Raw genomic sequence first — 26380 nt, 5'->3', positions numbered from 1 at the left:
TGGCGTGTATGTCACTATGTGCGACAATGCAATTGTATGTCTAAAATGATATGTTTTGGTCTTAAAATTAATTTATAAAACACATCTCATTAAGATGAATACAATATATATAGGAACACTTCATGCACATGAACATTCGTGTCTTGCGTGTTGTTCAATTCATCGGTTGACTTCTGTGTTCAAGTCTTATTTACATAGTTGTACACTTGGTTGCTATTCCGGCAGTTTAAATGATATGATTTGCTTGTAAAATTGTCACGTTGTATGAATGAAAGATTTTGTCTTCACGTATATACAAAGAATAAAACACTTTCGAATTTTTAAAAAAAAGGGTGCCAGACGTATGGATAGAATTAGGCTAAAATATGTTCAGCTCTGCTGTGTGTTGAATCTTGTTGCTTTATGTTAAAATCGAATATGTCCTGTGACGTCCATAAAATTTGGGTGACATTGGGTTCAAAGTAGTGGCTCCTCTCCCATTTGTAGCTGTGCAGTGATGTTATATTATCTGTGGAAGATAAGATTGAGCTATGAGTGATATTTATGTTGGAGGAATGTCTAAGGGTTGTGTGTGCTAATTTGAAAATGTACTTACTGTTATTGATATGGCTGAGTTGTGTTTGATATGCGGGCTTGTTGTGTACTACTTTGTGTTCTTCTTGGGCTCATATTAGCTGCTGTGAGGGGAAGGGAAGGAGGGGCAGGGAGAGTTGCTGTTGTGGGGGTGGGAGTGGAGCTAGGTGTGTTGTTTGATGTTTATCGCGTGTCGTGTTCTGTTTATTGATTATCTTAAGGTAAGAGTTTTTTTAGGGTGGGGATAACTGTATTGAAGATGATGTTAGTTTTTTCTGTAATTTCATTTATGTTGTAATTTGGATTGGTATACTGATCTAGAGTGATGTAAAATTCTTCTGTTATGTTGAGCATTCCTCCAATATAAAATATCACTCACAGCTCAATCTCTGGTATACTCGTCAAAATTTACACAGACCATTTAGAGCACACATCAATTAGTAAAATAGACAATATATTGTCTTGGTGTAGATTTGTTGATGACATTTTCGTCATCATCGACAACAGATCCACAAATGAAACCGATATATTAGATAAACTCAACACAATAGACCCCCATATAAAATTTACCATGGAAACTGAAAACAATCGCAATCTGAACTACTTGGACATAACGGTAACAAGACATGAAGACCACCTTTCTTACAAAATATTCAGAAAACCCACGCATACCTCAAATACAATCAAAATAGATTCCGTCCACCCCAACACACACAAAAGAGCAGCTTACTGCAGCATGATACAGAGCATTCAATATACCGTTAACAAAAGATTTAAACAAAGAATTACAACTAATTCATGACATAGCTAAAAACAATGGATACATGAAAAAAATGGTCAACAAAATCATCCACAAAATAAAATCCCAACCTAAAACCAAATTAACAAAAGCAGACAAATCCAAGAAAGATTACGCACTATTCATCTTCAATAATGTACACATATACCCCGTAACTAACGTTTTTAAAAAACGTAACTTACGAATAGCATTTAAAACTACACACAACAGTACCAACATCATACACAACGTCAGGACAATCAACAGCAACAACAAATACAACCACTCAGGGGTATACCGTATCAAAAGCAATAACTGTGAGACGAGCTATGTCGGACGAACCGGTAGAAACTTCCTAACCCGATATAATGAACACATAAATGTGGTAAAACACAATAATTTTTCCTCAATAGGCCAACATGTCGAAGACTATAAACACATTTCACAAACATTGAGAACGACATGCAAATCCTGAATATAAACCCCAAAGGCCCCCTGCTCAACATAACAGAAGAATTTTACATCACTCTAGATCAGTATACCAATCCAAATTACAACATAAATGAAATTACAGAAAAAACTAACATCATCTTCAATACAGTTATCCCCGCCCTAAAAAACTCTTACCTTAAGATAATCAATAAACAGAACACGACACGCGATAGAGAAACATCAAACAGCACACCTAGCTCCACCCCCACCTCCACAACAGCAACTCTCCCTGCCCCTCCTTCCCTTCCCCTCACAACAGCTAATATGAGCCCAAGAAGAACACAAAGTAGTACACAACAAGCTCGCATATCAAACACAACTCAGCCACACCAATAACAGTAAGTACATATTCAAATTAACACACACAACCCTTAGACATTCCTCCAGCATAAAATATCACTCATAGCTCAATCTTATCTTCCACAGATAATATAACATCACTGCACAGCTACAAATGGGAGAGGAGCCACTACTTTGAACACAATGTCACCCAAATTTTATGGACGTCACAGGACATATTCGATTTTAACATAAAGCAACAAGATTCAACACACAGCAGAGCTGAACATATTTTAGCCTAATTCTATCCATACGTCTGGCACCCTTTTTTTAAAATTGGAAAGTGATTATTCTTTGTATATACATGAAGATAAAATCTTTCATTCATACAACGTGACAATTTTACAAGCAAATCATATCATTTAAACTGCCGGAATAGCAACCAAGTGTACAACTATGTAAATAAGACTTGAACACAGAAGTCAACCGATGAATTGAACAACATGCAAGACACGAACGTTCATGTGCATGAAGTATTCCTATATATATATTGTATTCATCTTATATATATATATATAAGTTAGTTTTAAGTAGAGATGTGTTTTATAAACTAATTTTAAGACCAAAACATATCACACATAGTGACATACACGCCAGATCCTGTTTCGACATGCCCCATTTGGATGTGACCAAATGTTTATTGTCATATGGCATTCCCTAGACAATGTAATCTTAATCATAGCTTCTTGACATGGATGTGAATGTATGATTCAGCTGAGGATGACCCTATGTAAAGGGTCGAAACCGGTCCTGTAGCATAATAAGTGCAATAAATAAGTATTGATAGGTGGAAATCCTTTCCTATTTCTAATTGTGTAATTCATCAATACGGAAATGAAGATTATAGATTACGATGTTCATGAGGAAGTCTTCTACAATAATGAGGGTTTGAATTTAAGAATGTTTTACCGTTGGAGCTGTAGTGGTATAATCGTTCGTCCCCAGGTGGCTTGCTGTATGGTGGTACAGCGCTTCAAGCAGGAGCTGACGACAACTTTAAGCTCCAATTAAGATGTTCCATCACACCATGCGTGCATGAGGAGTAACCGAGAGGACATCAGACGAATCAAGGACAAATGAGGTAGAAGAAATAAATAGCAACTAATAAAATAAAATGCAACGAAAGACACCAGGATAGAACAGAACAGAGCTGATGAAGGATTATGGTTGACAATTTATTGATGAAATACAGAGCGTCCCTAACGTACGACTCAATACGTCCTATATGTGGCTGACGCAACTTGCTTAGGTATCCAGCCAAAGCATACGTAGGAGAACCTATCATACTAACAACTAAGCAAAGATCACAGAAAGAAGAAGTGAAGGGAAACTGTGAGCAATTTTAGTGATGGTGCCAATCATGGTTCTTATATTGTGCTTGTGGAGGACCTTGACAATTCAGTCTATGGTAAGGCAGTATGTGGAGGAAACCAGAGGATGATGATGATGTGAGACGGTGTAAGAGAGGGGGGCATAACTGGTGTACACACGTGAAAGTATGACATTAACACATAGTTTGGAATGAACCAATGAACGTACGAATTTGGAAAACACCAAAACGAAATAACAATATAGAAAGGAAAGGAAAGATATCTACTTACACAAGTCCTTAATGGCTGGCAGCCACATATTATACAACTGATAGCCAGTGTCCCTGTTGAAATTGTTAGGATTTTTACGTATTTGCACAGCTTCCCGTATAATCCTAGACCTGTAGGGTTTACTGTGGGTAGGAGCTCAAAGATATTGGAACACAACATCATGACCTGACAACAGTGCATGCTCAGCTATTGCTGACTTGTCTGGCTGGTTGAGATGAATTTTTTTTGGTGTTTTTTGATGCGTGTCCCAACGAACCGGCATGTTTGGCGAATGTATATACGTTGCCGCAAGTGCAGGGAATTTTGTACATCCCAGGGTATAATAGTCGGGACAATTTGTCTTTGCTCTTACCTAAAATGTGAGCAATTTTGGTGACGGTGCCAAACACAGTTTTTATATTGTGCTTGTGGAGGACCCTGGCAATTCGGTCTGTGGTATTACGAATGTAAGGCAGGTAGGCAGTTCCCTTCACTACTTCTTTCTGTGAGCTTTGCTTAGTTGTCCCTCCAGGATGCAGGGCTCTATGAATCTGTACATCGTTGTAACCATTACCATTGAACATGACTTTGAGTGTGTCCATCTCCTCCTGGATATGTGATAGATCACAAATTTGTGTCGCTCTCATGGTGTCATGAGAATGCCTTGTTTTTGTGCTGGGTGGTGGTGAGAGTCTGCACAGAGGTAGCGATCTGTGTGAATAGGCTTACGATAGACGTATGTCCTAAGGATCTGTCCGGTTTCTTACAAGAATATACAAGAAAGGAAGGCACCCGTCTGACTCCATCTCCATAGTGAATTTAATTGAAGGATGTTGCTGATTTAAGTGGTTTAAAAATACATTAAGTTTCTCAGGACCTTCTGTCCATACCACACATGTGCCATCAACATACCTCCACCAAATCATAGGTTTGACGGGCACCGAAGGAATAGCTCCTCAAAGAAAAAAAAAAACAACTGTTCATTAAATTGCCTACCCCACAAGAAATAGCTCGAAGTCATGCACTGGTGAAATAGCTTAGCTTAGTAATGTCCTCAGGGAACAGATGCTCAATGAGAGACATGACCAAGGTAATCGACACTTTAGTGAACAAGGACCCCACAACGAAACTCATCGGAAGTGTATTGGGTTGAAAGGTTATGGCTGACAACTTATTGACGAAATACAGAGTGTCCCTAACATACAATTAAGTACTTTTGGCAAGTTCAGTTCCTTGGGTACCAGGGGAACTGTGAAAAATGGGCAACCAGAAAACAGAATTATGAAGGTGGGATAATCAACCTTATGACCTTAACAGGCAAGTTAGAAGAGGTGGATTTCATGCAGAAAGAGGGTATAGAAATGATGGGGTTGAGCTAAGTTAAATGGAAGGGAAAAGGAAAGAAGAAAATGAGGAAAAGATATACACTATACTGGAGTGGTGACAGAGAGGCAAAAAGTGGAGTCGGCCTGATAATTTCAAAAGAGCTGGAGGAGTATGTGGATATGGTTGAGTACATCAGCAATACGATAATAAAAATTAGACTGCGAATGAGAAAGGAAGTGAAGGACTTCATACGAGTTTATGCACCAGAGACAGGGTACAAAGCAGAGGACATAATTCCTGGAGAAACTAGAAAAGGAGATAACTGATGTGGAAATGATTGTAATGGGAGACTTAAATGTACAGGTGGAAAACGAAAGGAAAGAGTAATCAGATCATACGGACGTGGGAAAAGGAATGAAGAAGAGAAACTAGTTGAGTTTTGTGAGAGGAATGGATAATTGTGAGCAACACATGGTTTCAGAAGAAAAGCAGCAGGAAAGCTACAAGATATGGCTGGGGGTGACAAAATAATAAAATTAATACTGGTAATTGATTACTTTCTGGTGGAAAGGACAAATCGCAGACCGATGATGGATTTAACAGGATTACCAGGAGAAGCATTCAATGGAGATAATAGTGGTGATAACAATAATGAGTAGGGCCCGGATGTTTATGACATGTCATTTTTTTTCTTTATATCCTTTCCATGTAAAATAAAAATAAGCATGATTTTATCTATGGTGACTAAAATTTTCAATTTTCACGGGTTATAGAGTCATATTTTGGCTTTGTTAACGTTTTTGTCATTTTCCAGTGATTTTTCATATTATGGTCATATTTTTCCCATGAATGTTCGTATTTTGTCATATTTTTATCTTTTTATTCCATTTTCGTATACCTGCTTGCAGTTGTCTCAAAGACGGATTTTTCACATCTAATTGTTGTCTGTGATTTCTTACAACTACCTTTCTTAGAAATATATGTGTATGTATAAGGAGGGTAAGCTGTATAGAAAGAGACAGCTGGGTAGATGGAAACAGAAAGGTGAGCCTCAGTTGAACTCTAATGAGTTGACATATTTCAAATATGACTCAATAACATCCTGCGATGTTGAGTGGTCATTTCCCCGTTACAAGTCAATGTTGGGAGAAAATAGAAGATTGTTCCTATTTGAAAACTTTAAAATATATACAATTTGCTATTGTAATTCTTTCTGACCGCCCATCAAAAAGTGACATTTATTTCATTCTGTGCAGAGTCGAGAGTTACCCCTGGATTCAGTATTTAAATAAATTAAAAATATGGTATAATGATAATTCATATTATTACTTGTTTTTTTAAAAATTATTATTGAATGTGCTAGATTTTAAAAGTATATTTTCAATATAATGTTAAACAACAAGACCTTGAAGATTTCGAAAATATTACCAAGAATTTTGAAGTCATATTTATTTTCATTTTAATACTTTTTAGGTCATAAATGCTTACATATTTCTAACATTTTTAGGCCCTAATAATGAGAGTGGGGAAAATGGAAATAGGAGATAAGAGACAGTAAAATAAAAGTATGGAAATTAAATAAGAATGATCGGAAAGAATTTCTGGAAAGACTGAAACAACACATACCAGTTATTGAAGTAGGAAATGTGGACGACGAATGATCCAACTTCAAAAGGGCATTTGTAAATGGGGCAGGGTGTACCTGTGGTAGAACACTGACAAGAGGAAATGAAAGGAGACACCGCTGAATGAATGAGAAGGTGAGAGAAGCAGTGAAAGAAAAGAAGAAAGCATTGCAAGAAGGGAATAGAGATAAAAAGAAGAAAGCAAAAGGAAGTATCCTGACGATAAAAAGAAATGTACAAAATTGGTAAGAAAAGAAAAGTTGGGAAGAATTTATACAAAAATGGAAATGGATAGAGCTGGCAGTAAATGAATGCTGTATGGAATTATACGAAGTAATAGGAAAGAAAGAGTTTATACAAAGTTGATGAAAGAGGAAGATGGAGAGTTGATAACATATCCAGAAAAAATAAAGAGAAGATGGAAGGGGTACTTTGATAAACTACTGAATGTAAGAAATTGTGCAGAGGAGATGGCAGTAATACGGTGTGATGTCTTTACAGTAGACGATGATATAACAAGGTTAGAGGCAGAACTGGCAGTCCGTAAAATGAAAATGGGGTAGGCAACAAAGATAGATGAAATTAGTGTGGAAATGGTACAGGCTGCTGGAGCTGTTGGACTACAGTGGGTGTACAGATTGTTGAAGTGCACACGGAAGCAGAAACATGCACCAGAAAACTGAGGAAAGATAATAATAATAATAATAATAATAATAATAATAATAATAATAATAATAATACCAGTCTTTAAGAAGGGAGACAGAAAATTATGTGATAACTATCAAGGTATCACACACTTATCAGAAGGGGCAAAAGTACTGGAAAGGATATTAGAGAGGAGAATGAGAAGAAAGGTAGGAGAGTTGCATGAGGAACAGTATGGCTTAATGACCTATATTATACTACATAGACTGGCTGGACAGGTTTATACAGCACTCCTGGCTGAGGGAATTTGTAACACATCCACCATATCTTCTTAGGCCACTCTTCAGCTGTTAGTTTTCAACAAGCAAAGATGCCTAACTCGTGTTCTGTAATGAACTGCACAAATAGAGTGATTACAACAAGAAATATATAATTTTACAAGAGAGTATTTGTTCCTTATTCTGAAAAAATTAACTTCTATTCCATATCTGTTTAAAAGGGTAACTATGTAAATTAATGCAGTGTGTGCCCATGTCCTAACCACTGAACGTTAAAGTCTCTCTCTAGTTTGATGATACGTAACTCAATAAACTGGCACTATTGCTGTATTCAGATTTATAATCCCTGATCATTACTGTTCATTCCTTCCTAGTGCCAGTAGTTTTAAGAGATCTTGATCAATGTTTCTGTGTAAATGGTATAAAGCCAAACATGACAAAAACAAATGTTATTAACGTCGAAACTGTGCAGAACAAAAACATGCTTAACAGATTTTTCAATAATACACTTACTGAGGTCAAATGTACTAAATTACATTATTAGGAGTAATTGTTGAAATCTTAAGATGATCTGTCCATATTCAGTATGTGTCAGTAGGAAACTATGTCAGCTCACATGACGAGCATGGATACCAAAAAGGTAGTACCTATATCACAGCTCTTTTCATTTAATCATGGCATATGGCATAGCTATCTGGGATGATACTACAGGATGAGAATCTCATTTTAAAATCCAGAGGAATATTTTACATATAATTACTCATACACATTAAAGAGCATCATGAAGACAAGAGGTGTTACAGGAAAATGAGGAGTGAGGCAGTTTCTGTTCCTTTCCTCACAGGGCCAGAAGTTTCTGTCAGTCTGCCTAGCCCACTGAAATGCATACAACAACTAACCCTATGATGAACACTTTCACACCGTTCATCACAAGAACTGGCTGCATGACGAATGGCATTACTAGCATTGCTCATACCTCAGTCACTTTGGTATTGTCAAAGCCAATCCCCCCTGTGGGTGGGAGCGGTAGAATAACACCCACGGTAGCACCTGATTGTCGTAAGAGGCCCCAGGGGCTTTGCTTCCACTTACTTGTGCCAAGCTCCTCTCTTTCAACTACTCTATCTGACCACCCTTGGTCAACTGTTGTTCTTTTCTGACCCTGACACTATTAGAGCATTTGAGGGCTAGAGAAGTTCATTTTCACGCCCTTTGAGGCCCTTGTTTTTCTCTGGCCGATATCTTCATTTTTGAAGTGTCGGATTCCTTCCGTTTTCTCTGTCTGATTAGTGTTATATAGAGGATGGTAGCCTAGTTGTACTTCCTCTTAAAACATTAATCCTGTGAGCTTGCATCCGGGAGATAGTGGATTCGAATCCCACTGTCGGCAGCCCTGAAGATGGTTTTCCATGGTTTCCCATTTTCACACCAGGCAAATGTTGGGGCTGTACCTTAATTAAGGCCACGGCCGCTTCCTTCCAACTCCTACGCCTATCCTATCCCATCGTCGCCACAAGACGTAACTGTGTCGGTGCGACGTAAAGCCCCTAGAAAAAAATTAAAAAAAAACATTATTCACCACCACCACTCACCAGAGCCAAGAATGAGACTCCGACAGGAAAATGAAAGTAACTTGATCTAGCCGACACCAGGAGACACAGCACAGTCTGGATACTTTTTCTAACCAGAGACAGATCTGGATTGTTGATACAATATAAAAGCACTAACAACTAGCAGTTTTCCTGATAAGGGTTCGGGAATGAGGTGAGATGTATTTATATGGCATGGTTTTAGGGTCAGAACCCCTTCCTGATACCAACCTCAGTTGAGGAGCTAATGCGTATGAAAGTAATCAAGGTGAATGAAATTGGATAAGAAAGTGGATGTAATATAAATCGGATGTAGTCTATGAATAGGAACTGTACCGGTATTTGCCTGGAAGGAAACAACAGCAACCCATTTTCAGGACAGCCGACAGTGGAGTTCAAACTCATGCATCTCCTGAATGCAGAGCTAGGCTCCATAGCTGCAGTTCATTAACGCGCGCGATCACTCTCCACCAGCAGTTATTTGAGAATAAAGCCTTCTGGTCCAGAAGGCATAGTCTTCTGAACGAGAATATTTGAAGTATGGTACGGTAGATGTACATTACTGTATTCTCTGTTGTCCCTATGCTGTCACTGCTGGTTATTACATATTTTGATGAATCACTTGTTTACGGCATTGAGCTTCATACTGTAAATGTATTGTGACAACAAACCACTAATCTACTCTACATCTGTATCTTGCATGTACTTTCATATTAATTGAATGGATGAAAATCGTAACGGTATACGAGACATTTAAAAAAAATGATTTAGGTGCAGGATATAACTCGGGGAGGATGTATATTTTAAACAGCAAAGAGGGACAAGTGATTGCAGTAATATTTTGCGCTTTAGTGATAGGGGGTATAACTACAAATATCCTGTTTCCTCACGACTTCTCATACCATAGTGGTACAAGTAATAAGATACGGATAGAGGTGACAGCCATGAATCTGGCTTGCTTTACAAAGAAGAATATGCACATCAAATCAGAAAATTCTCTTTGGAAATGATTTAGTGTTATGACTTAATGTCACTGTTGCCTTTCATTTCACCAGTTTACCACAAGTGCTATTACCATCTACGGACAGAAGGGAACCGAACAGACAGTTGTGCATCTGCGTCCTCTGCCCGTCCATGGGTCACCCTGGAAATCGCAGATGTCTGTCATTATTCACTGAAAGCAAGAAACAACTAGATGGATTTATAGTATCAGAAGAAGTGATTGAGTGACTGAGAGAAGGGTGATAGAAACAAGAAAATTCAGTGATATCCAAAGTAATAGATATACCTTTGGAAACAGTATGATATAAGTGACATTCCACAGACGAATTTTTGCGTCAAAAGGGTACAAGTGAACTACACTTTCTTTGTGTACCTATACGAATGAAAAAGTTGATTTTAACTATACGTAATGCTAATCACTTGGCCACTAAGCGTGTATTATGTTACTTTTGTTTTATTTCATCCCCGGCTTTACACAAGTGTTAAAATGTTTAAATGGCTTTTTCTCTGAATGATCAAAATGTTGGTTTTCATTCATTCAATTGTTATACTGCAGTGTATGACTGAGAATCGCCTAGGTTATTACAAATATTGCAAAGGTGTGTCAAGCCGGCATTAGTTGTTAAAATAATCAATACAGTGAAACCTCGGAATGCGAGTAACTTGGTCTACGAGTGTTTTGCAAGACGAGCAAACATTTTAAATAAATTGTAACTTGATAAGCGAGTGAGGTTTCGCAATACGAGCGTCACGTGTGCATACGTTTTCCCCTCCCCTCTTCGTTTTTTGAATGGACGAGGTCTTTGGTCCTGTAGTGAAGAAATACCAGTCAGAAAATAATCTGTCGCTCAAAGTCTTGCTGCTTATGGACAATGCTCCTGCTCATCCTCCAGGCCTTGGGGCCTTGAGGACGACTTACTGGAGGAATTCAACTTAGTTAAGGTTAAGTTGTTTCCTCCCAACACTACTCCAGCCTATGGATCAGCAAATCATTTCGAACTTCAAGAAGCTGTACACCAAAGCACTATTTCAGCGTTGCTTCGAAGTGACCGAAGCAACAAACCTTACCCTCCCAGAGTTTGGGAGCAATCATTTCACCAACGTGAACTGCCTGAAGGTCATCAGTAAAGCCTGGGATGGAGTCACCAAGAGAACTCTCACTTCCGCTTGGGGAAAGCTGTGGCCTGACTGTGATCTTGGACGTGACTTTGAGAGGATTGTTGGAGACAATGAGCAGCGGATTGTCGATGAAATTGTGTCGTTAGGGAAGGGGCTGGAGGTGAATGACATGGACATTCAAGAGCTGGTGGAAGAACATAGCCAGGACTGACCACCAACGAACTGATGGACCTTCATCGCAAAAAACAGGAGGAGGTTATGGAGATCTCATCCGGGGAAGAGGAGGAAAAGTCAAAAGGAATCTCTCACTTCAACTGAGATTCGGAAGTAGTGCAAAATGTGGGAAACGGTGAAAAATTTTGTAGAAAAACACCATCCGAATAAGGCTGTAGCCATGCGAGCGATGAATCAGTTCAATGATAATGCAATGAAACATTTTTGTGAAATCCTCAAAAAGAGGCAAAAGCAACAGTCATTGGACAGTTTCTCGTTAAAGCTGCACGAAAAGAAAACAATTCCAGTGAGCCAACACACAGCAGTGGTGAAATTCGTGCTACACAGTAACTCTTCTCATGTCAACTCTCGTCTCCCTCACATCAACAATGATTCTATTGTAAGGAAAAGTGCACTTTAATTTGTTTTATGTTATACTTTGTTTTAGAAGTGGTAAGCGAATAAATATTTTTGTGTTGTGGACGAATCATCCGCGTTTCAATTGTTTCTTATGGGAAAACTTGCCTTAATATACGAGCGCTTTGAATTACAAGCATGTTGCCAGAATGAATTATGCTCGCAATCCAAGGTTCCACTGTATCTGAAAATGTTGTTTCTTTATTATTTCCTCTCCTTATATACCGGGCGAGCAAAATAAAGCAGAACCGTTCCACCTTGTGAGTGGGAATTTCTGAGCGAGTGAGTCGGCCAGTGACGAAATACAGTGCTGGATGTACTCGAGGCCACGCTACCGCACCAGGTTTCAGTCTTTGTTGAACGTTTGCAAACATGGCACGTGTTTCGTTGGTAACATTAGTACAGTGTGTGAATTCAATGAAATGGCTCAGGTGGCTCAAGTCGGGTATCAGTAATCTGTTCCCCAAACAGTATTCATATACGATTCATACGTCCACACAGAAAGTGTGAGGGCTGTAAAGAGATTATTTCAAGAGAAGTTTCCTGATGTTCAAGTTCCAGGTCGGAGTTTGATTAATAGATTAGTCAATAAATTACGTAAGACGGGAAGTCTTCTTGATAAGAAACGTAATAAACCATGTACAATACTCACACAAGCAACTGTACGTAAAATTGTTAATGCTCTGGAAAGGTCTCCTAAAAAATCACATTGACGACTTGCTCAGGAAATGGACATTTCCTATGGTTCTGTTCGAACGGGTACAAAGTTACTGAAATTAAAGCCGAATAAAATTACTATAATGCAGGAACTTAAACCAGGTGACCCTGTGTTGCGAATTCGATTTTGTGAATGGGTTTTGAATTCTATACATAATGGAGAAATTGACCCTAATTTAATGTTCTTTTCAGATGAATCGTGTTTTCACCTAAGTGGGTATAATAATACACAAGATAATCATCATTGGAGTACTGAAAAACTTAATCATCTTCAACAAGTGCCCCTGCATGATGGAAAAGTAGGAGTGTGGTGCACTATTAGCAGCGAAAGAAAAATAGACCCTTTTTCTCCCTCGGAAACTATCAATAGTGATAGGTATGTGCAAACCATTTTGCAGCCATTTTTTGGAAAATTAACTGAGAGGGAAAGAAGTGTCACGTTTTTCCTGCAAGACTCTGCGATGGCACATAGAGTCCACTTCTCCTTACAGGAAATCCATGCAGTGTTTGAAGACAGAGTTATCACTAACAACATATGGCCTCGACGGCTCCAGAGACTCTAGCCTGCTAAATAGTCGCATCCGGTATCCGTTCGTGCTACCGGCGACACATCATCTTAGAGGGACAGGCGGCTTCTAGCCGCACGAGATTGAGCAATAACAGGTCTGTGATGCCCTTAGATGTTCTGGGCCGCACGCGCGCTACACTGAAGGAATCAGCTTGTCCTCCTAGTCCGAAAGGACCGGGCAACCTGTTGAACCTCCTTCGTGCTAGGGATTGGGGCTTGCAATTGTTCCCCATGAACGAGGAATTCCCAGTAAGCGCGAGTCATAAGCTCACGTTGATTACGTCCCTGCCCTTTGTACACACCGCCCGTCGCTACTACCGATTGAATGATTTAGTGAGGTCTTCGGACCGGTGCGCGGGATCTGCTTCGCGCAGTTTCCGATGTGTCTGGAAGATGACCAAACTTGATTATTTAGAGGAAGTAAAAGTCGTAACAAGGTTTCCGTAGGTGAACCTGCGGAAGGATCATTACCGAAATTGTTTTTAACAAAAAACATTTCGAGAAGGAGGAGTCGGACGGCCCCGCGCGGTCCTCTCCTCCGGCGAGGCTCCCTCAAGGAGCGAGACTCCTGCCGAGCCCACTGTTGCGAGCTCAGGCGAGTCCTGTTCGTACTGTGTAAGCGGCGGCCCCGGCCGTCGCCGACAGGGGGAGTGTCGCGGTCCGCATCTCCCACGACGCAGACGTTCGGCATTGGGTACCTACCTCCTCGCTCAGTGGAGGGTACCCGTCGCGGCTTCGGCCCGGCGGGAAGGTTTTAAATGAACGCCACGCCCATGCTCGAAACACTTCTTAGCTCTGTGATGAGAAACCCATGAAAATTATTGCTTCTCCTCCACTCACCGTGGAGAGAACGATGATCGAAAAATGAAAAAAACAACCCTGAACGGTGGATCACTCGGCTCGTGGGTCGATGAAGAACGCAGCAAATTGCGCGTCGACATGTGAACTGCAGGATACATGAACATCGACATTTCGAACGCACATTGCGGTCCATGGATTCCGTTCCCGGACCACGCCTGGCTGAGGGTCGGTTGCTAAAACTGAACGCGACATTGCGTTCGGAGGGTGGGAGCGTCGCGGTTTGTGCGGCCACGGCCGCCGCCGCCGCGTCTCCTGAAAAGAGCTTCACCCCGGTGGAGCTGGACCGGTCGACACCACCACTGAGAGTGTGTGAGACGGGAGGGTTGGTCCGCGCAGCGTCTTTGTGTCTGCTGGCGCCGGTTCGCCGCCCTTGCTCCGCGACCAAGCTCGAAAGTGTGTGCTGTGTGTGCAGCGACCGAACATTTTGTGCGACACACACAAACCAAACACGACCTCAGAACAGGCGAGACTACCCGCTGAATTTAAGCATATTGATTTAACCCCCTGCAACATTTTCTCTTGGAGCCATTGAAAGAGAAAGTATATAAAACAAATCCACACACTTTAGATGAACTTCAAAATAACATTCGCACAAGAAATTGCTGCCATTTCTCAGAGGGTATTGAACAATTCCCTTAGCAGGTGCCAGAAATGCATGAACAACAAAGGGAGGCAGTATCAACATCTCCTGGCGAGATATATGGGCGTACTTGTAATTTTTTGTGGTGTTTGTTTGAAATAGCTTTTTTTTTTTTTTTTTACAACTTGCTGCTTTAAGTCGCACAGACAAAGATAGGTCTTATGGCCAATTTTTACGTATGAAACATCTTGAGGTAGATAATCAGTAGTAGTAATAACACACGTTATTTTCAAAGTACCACATCAGCTAAGCAGTCGGAATGAATCAGGTGCAGGCTACATGACAACTTGATTGGTAAGTCAGGGTTGTAATGTGCTATTACCTTAGCCGAAACTAATTTTTCTTTGACTAATTCAAAAGATTTTTGACAAGCTAAATTCCAGTGAACCTCACATTCCAGAAGGCAGAACAGCTGGCGATATTGCTGGATACAACTGACAAGGATGCAGTGTCCTTGGCCTACCACACCACACCAAGACTACAGAAGTTTACAGCATGGCATTCTCCACGCAGCAATGTACCTAATTTGTTACCACGTGTTGTGAAAGTGCCTCAGTGTTTTTGTTCTAGTCATAAAGGTGGGCCTTCTACCGCAAAGTGCTGATATCGTGAATATATTTGCAATTTTTGTCGTAAGAAGTGTCATTTAGAGAGGGTTTGCAAGTCAAAAAATAAGAGCAAGTCTCAGTTTCATGTAAAACCAAACATGCTTCCAAACAATCCTTTATTTTCTAAGGGAACTAAGAATCAGCACGGAAACAGACTTAGACCCAACCAGCACTATGTAGACTTACATGAACCCAATGTTGGTCAAGAAAAGTTGTGTGATGAAGTTTATGATATTTATAACATTTTTCAGTGTGATGGATATGATCAAATCATTCAGCCTAAGTTAGGTAAAATAACAAAAATTGAGCCCATTAGAGTAAATTTAATTGTTGAAGGAAAGCCAATTAATTTTGAAGTAAACTCTGGTGCTTGTGTGTCTGTTGTTTCTGAAAATTTTTATAAGGATAACTTAAGTAATGTTTTTTTTTTTTTTTTTTTTTTTTTGCTAGGGGCTTTACGTCGCACCGACACAGATAGGTCTTATGGCGACGATGGGATAGGAAAGGCCTAGGAGTTGGAAGGAAGCGGCCGTGGCCTTAATTAAGGTACAGCCCCAGCATTTGCCTGGTGTGAAAATGGGAAACCACGGAAAACCATCTTCAGGGCTGCCGATAGTGGGATTCGAACCTACTATCTCCCGGATGCAAGCTCACAGCTTAAGTAATGTAACATTGATTCCCACAGACTTAGTTTTAAATTCATACACCAATGAGAAAATCAAGCCTGTGGGGAAGTTAGAAGCAAATATTAAATATCAGTCCCTGGAAAAGAACTTAGATTTGTATGTTATTGATAATGGATCTCTACCGGGCGAGTTGGCCGTGTGCGTAGAGGCGCGCGGCTGTGAGCTTGCATCCGGGAGATAGTAAATTCGAATCCCACTATCGGCAGCCCTGAAAATGGTTTTCCGTGGTTTCCCATTTTCACACCAGGCAAATGCTGGGGCTGTACCTTAATTAAGGCCACGGCTGCTTCCTTCCAACTCCTACGCCTTTCCTATCCCATCGTCGCCATAAGACCTATCTGTGTCGGTGCGACGTAAAGCCCTAGCAAAAAAAAAAAAAATTATGGATCTAATCCTCTCATGGGGCGTGATTGGATAAAAGAGCTCCAAGTTATTATAAGCATTGCCAACAGTGTAAACAACGTAAACTTAATGAATGTAAAAATTAATGCAGAGTCTAAATCAGTGCAAGACTTATTTAATGAATTTCCAGAGGTATTCGCTAGTAAATTAGGTTGCTTTAAGGGAGACCCAGTAAAACTAAACCTTAAGCAAAATGCAGTACCTAAGTACCATAAAACCTAGGTCAATACCATACTCTTTAAGAGAAAAAGTTACCAAGCTTGATAGCTGCAGTCGCTTAAGTGCAGCCAGTAAGTATCCAGTAATCGAGAGATAGTGGGTTCGAGCCCCACTGTCGGCAGCCCTGAAGATGGTTTTCCGTGGTTTCCCCATTTTCACACCAGGCAAATGCCCGGGCTGTACCTTAATTAAGGCTACGGCCACTTCCTAGATCTTTCCTAACCCATTGTCGCCATAAGACATATCTGTGTCGGTGCGACGTAAAGCAAAAAAAAAAAAAAGCTAGAGTTGAAAAGTTTAATGGATGAGGAAATTATTTTCCCGGTATCTTCAAGTGAAGGGGCACTCCGATTGTTCCAGTACTAAAAAATGAGTGGTAAAATCCATATTTGTGGAGATTTTAAGGTCACTTTAAACCCCTTCCTAGAAGTAGATAAGACACCCAATACCGAGAATTGAAGACATCTTTGTTGTCTTACAAAAGGGAATTCAGTTTTCTGAAATGGATTTGTCATCAGCTTACATGCAGTTGAGGTTAGAGGAAGAAAGTAAAAAACTATGTACGATAAGTACACATAAAGTGTTATTTGCTTACAACCGTCTTTGTTATGGAATCTCATCAGCACCGAGTATTTTTCAGAGTTATTAAATAAATACTACAAGGTATACCAGGTGTGACCTCATTCCTTCATGATATTATTGTGACTAGAGCAGATACAGCAGAACATTTGTGAAGATTACGGGAAGTTTGTAAACGCCTAAGTGGTAATGGGTTGACTGTTGGTAGAGATAAGTGCAAGTTTTTCTGTGACAGTCTAGAATATTTAGGCTATGTCTTAAGTAAAGATGGTGTCGCTACAGCCAATGATAAGGTCAAAGCAGTTGTTGAGGCTCCAGTTCCTAAAGATGTTACACAGCTTAAAGGATTTCTTGGTCTTGTGAACTACTATGCTAAATTTATCCCCAATGTAGCCACTGTTCTTACATCCTTGTACCAGCTTCTTAGAAAAGATGCAGATTTTCACTGGAATTTAGCTTGTCAAAAATCTTTTAAATTAGTCAAAGAAAAATTAGTTTCGGCTAAGGTACTAGCACATTACTACCCTGACTTACCAATCAAGTTGTCATGTGACGCATCACCTTATGGCATCACGAGTGTTTTAAGTATAATAGAAGAAGATGGTACTGAGAGACCAATTTCTGTCGCAAGTAGAGTCTTAAACTCAGCTGAAAAAAAAAATACTCTCAAACTGATAAAGAAGTCTTGAGCATTGTGTATGGTGTAAAGAAGTTCAAATCAGTATTTATGGGAAAGACATTTTACTCTGTGTACAGAACACAAGCCGCTTCTAACAATTTTTGCTCCAAAAAAGGGTTTACCAGCCTTTGCAGCAGGTAGACTGCAACACTACGTATCTGTCAGGTTATGACTATGACATTCAGTATGTTAAATCTCAATGCCATGGCAATGCAGATGACTTATCTAAGCTGCCTTTATCAGCCAATCATTTTGAGGACTTTGATGTTAGTTTAGAGTACGTAGGTAGTTACTTACAATGCATAATGGAATCTGATGTTCCCATAAACTTTAACGATATACGTACTGAGACCCATAAAGACAAGGAGTTAAACAAAATCCTAGGTTGTGTCTCGTACGGATCGCCTACTGTGCCAGATCCAACTTTAAACAACTTTGTTAAAAGGCAAGCTGAGCTAACTGTAGAACAAGGAATTTTGATGTGGGGCTACAGAGTCGTAATTCCAAGGTCCTTGAGAAAGTCCTTGTTAAATGAATTACACAGTGGACACCTTGGGGTAGTTAAAATGAAATCATTAGCTAGATCGTACTTATGATGGCCTTCAATTGATAAGGACATTGAGGCAGTAGCCAGCAGTTGCTCAGCGTGTCTTGCCCAGCGAGAAAGTCCTAATAAAAGTACACTTCATGTATGGCAATTTCCACCCAATGTATGGCAAAGAATTCACGTAGATTTTTTAGGACCTTTTAAAGGAAAACCGTATTTAATTGTAATGGACGCTCATAGCAAATGGTTGGAAGTTGAAACAGTTAACTCAACTTCAGCTAAGCAAGTCATTGAGAAATTGCGCCCTATGTTTTGTAGATTTGGTGTTCCCAAACTCATTGTTAGTGATAATGGCCCTCCCTTTTCCTCTAACGAATTTTCTCGATTTTTGAAACAAAACGGGATAAGGCAAACATTGATAGCACCATACCATCCTGCTTCCAACGGGCAGGCCAAGAATGCAGTTAAAACTGTTAAAAAACCGTTTAAAATGTGCAATTTTTGAAAATGAAGATGTAAATTTAGCTTTGAGTAGATTTTTAATAGCTTATCGTAATGCTGTACATAGCACTATTAATGAAACTCCTGCTATGCTAATGTTCAATCGTCCTTTGAGAACTAAGTTGGATTTGATAAGACCTAATTTGCAGAAAGCTGTAGCAAATAAACAAGACAAACAAACAACTAATGCAGGAGGTAGTTACACTAGACAATTAACTATAGGACAACCAGTATTAGCTAAAGACTACAGAGGAAGAGATAAGTGGGTAGAAGGTAGGGTTATACATAGACTAGGCCCAGTTACGTATTTAATTCAACTCGAGTCTGGGTTGACTTGGAAAAGACATATAGACCAGCTAATAGGGTTACAGTCAGGGCCAGGTGTTTTTAGCACTGACCACTGTAGGGCTAATTCTTTATAGTGAGGGATGTCACAGTTAGTTGACTCTCCCTCACTGACCACTCCTCTGCCGACACCAGCCTCTGAGTACCAACGGAGTTCTCCTACTTCTCGCTCCCCGCCCCCTCCATCACAAACCTGCATCACCACCACGTCATAGTCCAGTTGCAGACGATCTCTGCAACCCTCACAGCTAACTGTCACATCACCTGTCGCAACTAGACGCTATCCAATTCGAGACAGGAAAACTATTGTAAGGTTCGATTCAGAGTAGGTCACTCTTTTGTATTGTATGGTTGTTTATGAATCATTCACAGACATTTAGTCACAAAATCACTTTTTGTATTTACTATATATTGGTGTGTTTTCTGTTTTCTAATGAATGCGTATGATACTACATTGGCCTGATCTGTTGTAGTAAAGATCTTAAGGAGGAACAAATGTAATATATTCTGTTACAATTTTCAGATTTATTTCTAGAACTTATGATTGTAATCATGTGGTTAAAATCAGTTGTATTAGATTGTCACAACGTCAGGAGTGGACGTTGTGTACGTTATTGGGTCATGTGGCCATTCAAATAAAGCTCTCTCATTGCCTACTCCTATCTCGCCTATCCACAGCCTAAGCTTTCCTCTGACCTCGAGTCAGTCGTCATGTAGCCTGCACCTGATTCATTCAGACTCCTTAGCTGTTGTGGTACTTTGAAAATAACGTGTGTTATTACTACTACTACTGATTATCTACCTCGAGATGTTTCATACATAAAAGCGACGACGGGATGGGAAAGGCCTAAGAGTGGGAAGGAAACGGCTGTGACCTTAATTAAGGTACAGCCCCAGCATTTGCCTGCTGTGAAAATGGGAAACCACGGAAAACCATCTTCAGGGCTGCCGACAGTGGGGCTCGAATCTACTATCTCCTGGATGCAAGCTCTCAGCTGCGTGCCCCTAACCACACAGCCAACTCGCCCGGTTGAAATAGTTTACACGACAATGTATTTGCTACGGACGTCCTGTCACGCACGCACCTCCTGTGTGCAGGCTGGGGGACTGGCTCCGCTTTATGTTGCTCATACTGTATAATACAATTAGATTAACAGGATACAGGCAATGACTTGAAAAATTAACAATGGTTGCTTTGGCTATTCACTTGAAGCATTATGTTGCCCCGCCCTCTCCTTTTCTGCCTGAAGAAAACATAGCAGAGCAGCTATCGACTTTCTTCAAAGATGGCAGATCATCCGCCAGTTTATGTAGTATAATACAGTCATTTGTATGGCTTTAGAAATGGAAGATCTACAGTGAACCCAATCTTCAGCATGAGGCAATTAATGGAAAAAAAAATTAGGAATACAGAAAGGATCTGGTCATGACAGTCATAGATCAAACCACGGCATATACTAATGTTCCAAAGGAGAAGGTTTGGGAAATCATGGCGTGCACAAACTGTAGAAATGGTGGAAGCAATATGCAACAACTGCATCAGCACCGTACAGACAGCAGTTGGAAGGACAAAATGATTTAGAAATGAAACTGGACTAAGAAAGGGGAGTGTGCTGTCACAACTTTTGTTTCTAATGGTTAAGGATGAAACTGTAAACGAGACAAAGGAAGAATATGGGGATAGCGAGATGAAATTATTACTATTTGCAGATGATATTGTGGTCTGGGGAATGAACAGTACAAGTAGTACACGAACAACTTGATGCACTGAACAAGAAAATTTAAAAGTATGATATGGAAATAAGTGCAGAGAAAAGCAAGACCATGGTGGTATAGAGAGGAGAAAGACAAGGGAAAAGCATTGCAAAAAGTGGTGGTCAAAGCCTTGAAATTGTTGACAGTTTCAAATACCTAAGGAGTGAAATGAATACAAGGCTGGCCATGGAGATTAGCAAGAGGGTGCCAAAGGACAATTCATTCAACCAGAGTTTAAGAAACCTTATCTGGAATAAGGAAGTACCAAGAAAGAGTAAGGAAATAATGTGCAAAATGTATTATGCACCCATATTGACTTTTGTAGCTGAGACTTGGACAGTGATAAGTAAGGAGGAAAGTGGAATTCAAGCCAGCAAAATGAAATACCTATGAAGTATGATAGAAAAGACAAGGAAAGACAGATTGAGAAATGAAGATGTGAAAAACGAGCTCTGAATGGAAACCCTAAATGTGAGAATTGATGGGAGTAAACTAAGATGGTTTGGACATGTAAAGAGGATGGAGGAGAAAAAAATACCAAAACAGATAATGGAGATGAAGTTTGAGGGAAAGAGAATGAAACCTAGAATATGGTGGACTGGTTCAATAAAGAGAAATGCAAGAAGAAACCTGGACTGGGACAAAATGATGGAAGAGGAATGGCAGGAGAGAGAAGTTGGAGAAGTGCCATAAGCGCCCTGACCTAGCAGGAGCAAGATAAGGGGTAAGGTATGTACCACTCAAGTTCTCTTTGGTCTATGCTGGAGTGACTTACCAAATTCACCACACTGGGATGTACAAATAACCGTGAGAACTTGCTAGTGAGAATCAAGCTGCAGATCACTAGTTTCATATAAATAAAAAGTTTCCTTCCCTGCTGAGCAACTGCTTTGCGACAGGAAGCGTTTTGCTCAGTCAATAATTAAATAAAGGAATGAATTAAGGCTCTGCTGTGGTAGAAAGTGCCTCTTTTCATGCTCGATGCTCTTTATGCATCAGTCTGCTAGGTCAAGGCTAAGCTTCACTGTATTTACAAGCTTCATGCCTGTAAAGAGCAGTAGTAGTTTTCACAAGTGCTTTGTTGAGCTTTTGAAAGTATAGTAAGATGTTTTATAAAAAAAATCATCTGTTTGTTGTGGAGTAGCAGTATTCTGACATGTTATTAGTCATGGCTAGCGGCCGTATTTTTTGGTAATAACGATATGCACGAGTTTTTTTGATATCTTCTTTCTTGTCTATATATGACTTCCCAGGTACTAAAAATACCATATTTTAGCAAAATGAACTCACAAAATATCGCAAAATTTGATTTATTGTGTGAATTGTGCAAATAATTACGAAATATACACCACATGCTGCGAAAAATGCGAAATGGCACCGGAAGAGCTCTCTCCAATAAACGTTTAAATGCTTCTGAGAACTTGACTATCGTAGTATCCTTCTCATTTGCTTGATAGCGCTGTATATTCTCCACACAAATGCACATAAACCGGTACGCACTGTGTATCGAAAGTATGTGTATTCAGTTCCGCGATCTCTATGGCAATAATAATATAAGAAAATTTATTGGACTCCAACCTATTCAATACATTACAGGATGTTAGCATTTTTAGTTAAACATCGTTAAAATGGAGACATGTTTCGCCCCCTATATGGGGCATCATCAGTCATATCAAAGCACCTCAAAATCACACCAGACGTCTGGTTGGGACTTATGAACATAATATGCGAGAGGGAGTACATTAAAAAACACTTACAAGATCTTAGACGAAATAACAAATTGACTAGTTACACATAGTAAAATACGTTAGTGGTTCTTAATATTAAAACGAGGCCATCACATGTACAGTATAACAATGAAGGTAATTAAAGTCTATTTGATGTTGAGTTCGAAGGTAGTTTTACGTAGTATATACAAATGTTGGAAAATAAAGTACAATTTACAATTACTGTACACTTATTTATAATTGTTAAAATTGATGAGGAGAAACATTCCAATTTTGTCTATTCGTGATAATGGCTCCAACCAAAATAATTCGCTCAAGGGTTCATGAGGTAGTCACCTCCGTTGGTCACTCGCTATATGGATGGAGTGCATAGTGCAAGTGAACTGCTGTTTTTATTGATTATAAAATGAGGCTGTGCTAAGACAAAATTAAAACAACGAAGGCTTCAAATGAAGACAATTAAAATGTCATTAGATTCTTCCTAGTTGACTAGAGGTTTGCATATATTTTTGTTGTTGAAGTGTGGAAAAGTCAGTTGTTGGTTGAATGGGCAACGGTCGAAAACGTTGAGCAGTGCAATCGGTGTTTGAGCTGTCTTACGTATGAGGGAATCTGAAATGGAGGATTTATCTTTAATTAATTAAGTGAAATGATGAAAAAAGAGATGAAAAGAGGGGGGAAATCATTGAGAAATGAAAATGTGAAAGTTGAAGCTTACCTTAAAAGCTGTTGAGCTGTTACCTGATTTTTAGGAGGTTTGTGGAGCACTGGCTGTCGCCGATGTCCTGCTCCTCGTGTTGTACGTGTGACGTCTTAGAGGAGGGGAGTGGATTTGAGAAGGCGGGGCTGCGGGCATGTGATTGGCGCTTGGGGAGGAGTTGTGTGTATTGGAGGGAGAATAGGGGCGCGATGAGTTGAACGGCTTAGTGGGGGTGCTTGGTGAGTTTGTCTTGAGGATGTTAACAAGTCTTTTGTCTTTCAGATTTAAACTATTGAGCGAAAATATTAATTATTCGTAAAGAGGACTTCGGTTGTCTATTGGATCATTTAAATATTTATTCTTATTATATTTTGGGTCCAAAAAAATGTGTAAATTTTCGAACTCGGTCATGAGTCTGCCTTTATCTAGTCTTTTTAAAATTTGGAGATCCTGTTCGATTGTGGTAAAACTATGTCCAGTGTCTTTCATATGGATGCTCATGGCTGAGTGTTTATTGTGCTTTTGGGCATTGAAATGTTCTGCATATCTAGTTGCAAAGTTTCTACCAGTTTGACCGATATATGAAACTGTTACACTCAGCACATTTCAGTCTATAAATGCCAAAGCCCGAAAAGTTATTGTTGTCCAAGTTTATCCTATTGTGGTTGAAGAATAGCTTTTGATTAGAATTATGGGTCTTATAGGCTATCTTCATATCATGTTTTTTTAAAGGGGTAGCGGTTTGATGTATGATGGGGTTAATGTAGGTGAAAGATGCGTATTTAGGCTTATTTATTTTTATTGGGGAGAGGTTTGTGGCCAATTTCAATTTCACTTTATTAATTATTTTCTGTATGACTGAGGGATTGTATCCATTGAAAACAGCTATTTCTTTTATGGTATTTATTTCTTTTTTTTAAGTTGACGGTTGACATGGGAATTTTTAAAGCTCTGTACACTAAACTGTAAAACGAGGTTTGTTTGTGCGATTGTGGGTGAAGAGAATTTTGTTTTATGGTTGTGGGAGTGAATGAAGGTTTTCTCTGAATTTGGAAATCGAAATTGTTTAAAGTCCTGGTGATTGTAATGTCTAAAAAATTGATGAAATTATTGTCCTCATCTTCTTTAGTAAACCTGATGCAATTATCAAGGCTGTTTAAGTAAGTTAGTATGTCTTCACTATTGTTGCAACTTTTGTCTATTATTGCTAATGTGTCATCGACATAGCGTAGCCAAAGACACAAACCATTAATGCTATTTGTTATTTTACTATTTTCGAGGTTGTCCATATAAATTTCGGCGAGTATTCCCGAAATGGGATCACCCATGGCTAGACCTTCTTGTTTGTATATCTTATTGTTGAACGTAAAATAACTGTTATGAAGAACGAAGGTTAGCAATTTTAAGCATTCTTCTATTTCTAACAGACTTAAGGTGCTGTGTTTAGAAAGATTAGTTCGTATGATTTCGATAGTTTTCTTAGCGGGAATGTTCGAGAACATGTTGGTAATGTCAAATGAACACATTATGTGGTTAGGCTGCAAATTAAATTTATTTAAGGTTTTGCATAGTTCTATTGAGTTTCTGGCTCAGAAATGAAATAAAACTAATGTATAGAAAAAAATCCCTACTAAACCTGCAGCTTTATCGGGAACATTTGATCACTGCTCAATCATTATCACCTCTCGAATGGAACTCATATCAAAGACACATCGCACACAAATTGCATAACATATTAGACAAAAAGCAAAAAACCTTAGACCACAAGTTGACATGTCTAATAGAAGAGAAACTAAATCCTTAAACCAAAACAAAAATAGAGAAACTTCCACCCCCTCATGGAAAAACACTCCAACCACTATCAACTTATTTAACACATTTTCGGACAATGAAATTCATTTGTTTGACCAAGGCCTAAAATATAATTGGCCTAGTCCACATAAGGCCGAGGACATAATTACCACAATAGCGGAAGTTGAATCCAACATAAATAAACAAATTCCCTTCGACAGACAAAATGACGTGAGATGTGAGATAAAAAAGAAATTATCCACCCTTGTAAAAGAAGTTTCCAACATCAATAATTTCACCGTTCTCAAGCAAACCCACGAATTAAGAAAAAAGGTAAACACCCATAATGTTATAGTAACGAAAGCCGACAAAGGCAATACCATAGTCTTAATGAATAAACACGACTACATCCAAAAAACGGAGAATTTCTTTTCCGATAATTCTTACTCAATAATTTCTAAGATCCCATCTTAAAAACTCAGCGTAATTTAAAAACACTCCTAAAAAATTCACCCTTTTTATTTAACGAGCACGAATATAAAAAACTCATCAACATGAATCCCAAATTACCCACCGTCAGATCATTGCCAAAAATACATAAAAACGACGTTCCCATTCGACCCATCATAAATAGCCGAAACAGTCCAACGTACAAAACTTCACAATTCCTCCAAAAATTCCTCAAGAAACATTTCACAATAAACACCCTATAAAAAACCTCAATAGAACTATGTGAAACCTTAAATAAATTTAATTTGCAGCCTAACCACATAATGTGTTCATTTGACATTACCAACATGTTCTCGAACATTCCCGCTAAGAAAACTATCGAAATCATACGAACTAATCTTTCTAAACACAGCACCTTAAGTCTGTTAGAAATAGAAGAACGCTTAAAATTGCTAACCTTCGTTCTTCATAACAATTATTTTACGTTCAACAATAAGATATACAAACAAGAAGGTCTAGCCATGGGTGATCCTATTTCGGGAATACTCGCCGAAATTTATATAGACAACCTCGAAAATAGTAAAATAACAAATAGCATTAATGGTTTGTGTCTTTGGCTACGCTATGTC

General features: G+C 39.2%; 1 protein-coding gene, 1 long non-coding RNA gene and 1 other non-coding gene across 5 annotated transcripts in view; 2 read left to right on the top strand and 1 right to left on the bottom strand.

Moving 5' to 3' along the window:
* Positions 1-26380, bottom strand: part of LOC136864601 (COP9 signalosome complex subunit 5) — a 139288-nt gene that overhangs the window by 33436 nt on the left and 79472 nt on the right. The window lies entirely within an intron of this gene.
* LOC136864602 (uncharacterized) overlaps positions 1-26380 on the top strand; it is a 91864-nt gene that overhangs the window by 46425 nt on the left and 19059 nt on the right. The window lies entirely within an intron of this gene.
* On the top strand, positions 14137-14291 carry LOC136865008 (5.8S ribosomal RNA). The gene has a single exon (XR_010859408.2). It is a non-coding gene; the product is annotated as a 5.8S ribosomal RNA (ribosomal RNA).

The sequence above is a fragment of the Anabrus simplex genome, chromosome 2, assembly GCF_040414725.1.
Source record: "Anabrus simplex isolate iqAnaSimp1 chromosome 2, ASM4041472v1, whole genome shotgun sequence".
Lineage (NCBI taxonomy): Eukaryota > Metazoa > Arthropoda > Insecta > Orthoptera > Tettigoniidae > Anabrus > Anabrus simplex.
This window is presented reverse-complemented; position numbering and strand designations above follow the sequence as displayed.